Source organism: Arachis ipaensis, chromosome B7, assembly GCF_059453495.1.
Source record: "Arachis ipaensis isolate K30076 ecotype BB chromosome B7, ASM5945349v1, whole genome shotgun sequence".
NCBI classification, from domain to species: Eukaryota; Viridiplantae; Streptophyta; class Magnoliopsida; order Fabales; family Fabaceae; genus Arachis; species Arachis ipaensis.
This window is the reverse complement of record NC_142442.1, coordinates 79,604,570-79,607,628: the sequence shown is the minus strand read 5'-3', so window position 1 is coordinate 79,607,628 and position 3,059 is coordinate 79,604,570. Positions and strand designations below refer to the sequence as shown.

The window sequence follows — 3,059 nt, the reverse complement described above, 5'->3', positions numbered from 1 at the left end:
CCTTACTCACGTAAGGTTTATTACTTGGACGACCCAGTGCACTTGCTGGTTAGTTGTGCGGAATTGTGACAAAGTGTGATTCACGTTTGAGAGCACCAAGCCATTGGCGCCATTGTTGAGGATCACGATTTCGCATACCAAGTTTTTGGCACCATTGCTGGGGATTGTTCGAGTTTGGACAACTGACGGTTCATCCTGTTGCTCAGATTAGGTAATTTTATTTTAATTTTAACCTTTTTGTTTTTATTATTCTTATTTTCGAAAATTTAAAAAAAATTATATTTTCTTTTTTCGTTTTTCCCAAGTAATTTTCGAAAAATACAAAAAATTTTTAAAAATCATAAAATCAAAAATATTTTTTGTGTTTCTTGTTTGAGTCTAGAGTCAAGTTTTAAGTTTGGTGTCAATTGCATCTTTTTAATTTTCTAAAAAAATTATTTTCAAAAATTTCATGCATTGCATTCTTCATGATCTTCAAGTCATTCTTGGCCAATCTTCTTGTTTGATCTTCATATTTTCTTGTTTTGTGTCTTTCCTTGTTTTTCATATGCATTCTTGAATTATTAATGTCTAAAGAATAAAAATTTTTTAAGTTTGGTGTCTTGCATATTTTCTTTTCTTGAAAATTTTTCAAAAATAAGTCTTGATGTTTATCTTGACATTCAAAGTGTTCTTGGTGTTCATCTTGACATTCAAAGTATTCTTGCATGCATCATGTGTTTTGATCCAAAATTTTCATGCATTGAGTCTTTTTGATGTTTTTCTCTTTCTTTATTAAAATTCAAAAATCAAAAAAATATCTTTTCCTTTTTCACTCATAAATTTTCGAAAATTTGAGTTGACTTTTTCAAAACTTTTTAAAATTTAGTTGTTTCTTATGAGTCGAATCAAAATTTCAATTTAAAAATTCTATCTTTTTCAAATTTTTTTCAAAAATCAAATCTTTTTCAATTTTTCTTTAATATTTTCGAAAATTTCAAATTAATTTTCAAAATTTTTTTCTTATTTTTATTCCATATTTTCGAATTCAATGCTAACAATTAATGTGATTGATTCAAAAATATTAAGTTTGTTACTTGCCTAATAAGAAAGGTTCAATCTTTAAATTCCAAAATCAAATCTTTTTGTTTCTTGTTAGTCAAGTAATCAACTTTAATTTTCAAAATCAAATCTTTTTAAAATTCTTTTTCAAATCTTTTTCAAATTAAATTTCAATCACATCATTTTCAAAATTTAATTTCAAAATCTTTTCTAACTTTTTATCTTTTCAAATTTGATTTTCAAATCTTTTTCAATTAACTACTTGACTTTTTGTTTGATTTTAAAAGTTGACTATTTCAATCATATCTTTTTCAAAACTACCTAACTAACTCTCTCTTTCTAATTTTCGGAAATCTCTTCCCTCTTTTTCAAAATTTCTTTTTAATTAACTATTTGTTTTAAAATTTAATTTGATTGAATTTTATTTTTCTTTTTTTTATTTTCGAATTTCAATTTTAATTTTAAATTAAAACCAAAACTATTTTTCTTTTCTTTTCAATTATTTTCGAATTCTCATCCCTCATCTTCTTCTAATTATTTATTTATTTATTCATCTACTAACACTTCTCTTCCACCCAAAATTCGAACCCCATCTTCCTCTCTGTGTTCGAGTTTTTCTCTTCTCATTCTTATATTCTTCTCTTCTTATACTTGCATAAGGAATCCCTATACTGTGACATAGAGGATTCCATATTTTCTTTGTTATTCCTTCTTTTTCATATGATCAGGAACAAGGATAAGAACATTCTTGTTGAAGCTGATCCTGAACCTGAAAGGACTCTGAAGAGGAAGCTAAAGCACAACTCTCTGGAGAAAATCTGACAGAAATTTTCGAAACAGAAGGAGACATGGCCAAAAATAATAACAATGCAAGGAAGATGCTTGATGACTTTACTGCACCAAATTCCAATTTACATGGAAGAAGCATCTCAATCCCTGCCATTGGAGCAAACAATTTTGAGCTTAAACCTCAATTAGTTTCTCTGATACAACAGAACTGCAAGTTTCATGGACTTCCATCCGAAGATCCTTTTCAGTTTTTAACTGAATTCTTGCAGATCTATGATACAGTTAAGACCAATAGGGTTGATCCCGAGGTCTACAGGCTTATGCTTTTTCCGTTTGCTGTAAGAGATAGAGCTAGAGTATGGTTGGACTCTCAACCTAAGGATAGCCTGAACTCTTGGGATAAGCTGGTCACGGCTTTCTTAGCCAAGTTCTTTCCTCCTCAAAAGCTTAGTAAACTTAGAGTGGATGTTCAAACCTTCAAACAGAAAGAAGGTGAATCCATCTATGAAGCTTGGGAGAGATACAAGGAACTGACCAAAAAGTGTCCTTCTAACATGCTTTCAGAATGGACCATCCTGGATATATTCTATGATGGTCTGTCTGAGCTATCAAAGATGTCATTGGACCACTCTACAGGTGGATCCATTCACCTTAAGAAAATGCCTGCAGAAGCTCAAGAACTCATTGACATGGTTGCAAATAATCAGTTCATGTACACTTCTGAAAGGAATCCTGTGAGTAATGGGACGCCTAGGAGGAAGGGAGTTCTTGAAATTGATACTCTGAATGCCATATTGGCTCAGAATAAAATATTGACTCAGCAAGTCAATATGATCTCTCAGAGTCTGAATGGATTGAAGGAATCATCCAACAGTACTATAGAGGCATCTTCTGAAGGAGAAGCTTATGATCCTGAGAACCCTGCAATAGCAGAGGTGAATTACATGGGTAAACCCTATGGAAACACCTATAATCCCTCATGGAGAAATCATCCAAATTTCTCATGGAAGGATCAACAAAAGCCTCAACAAGGCTTTAATAATGGTGGAAGAAACAGGTTTAGCAATAGCAAGCCTTTTCCATCATCCACTCAGCAACAGACAGAGAGTTCTGAGCAGAATCCATCTAGCTTAGCAAATATAGTGTCTAATCTATCTAAGGCCACTGTAAGTTTCATGAATGAAATACGGTCCTCCATTAGGAATTTGGAGGCACAAGTGGGCCAGCTG

The 3,059-nt window shown here is 31.8% G+C and overlaps 1 non-coding gene across 1 annotated transcript; it reads right to left on the bottom strand.

Moving 5' to 3' along the window:
• Window positions 1-2,282: 2,282 nt before the first annotated feature.
• Window positions 2,283-2,390, bottom strand: LOC148553115 (small nucleolar RNA R71). The gene has a single exon (XR_015892520.1). It is a non-coding gene; the product is annotated as a small nucleolar RNA R71 (small nucleolar RNA).
• Window positions 2,391-3,059: the final 669 nt, after the last annotated feature.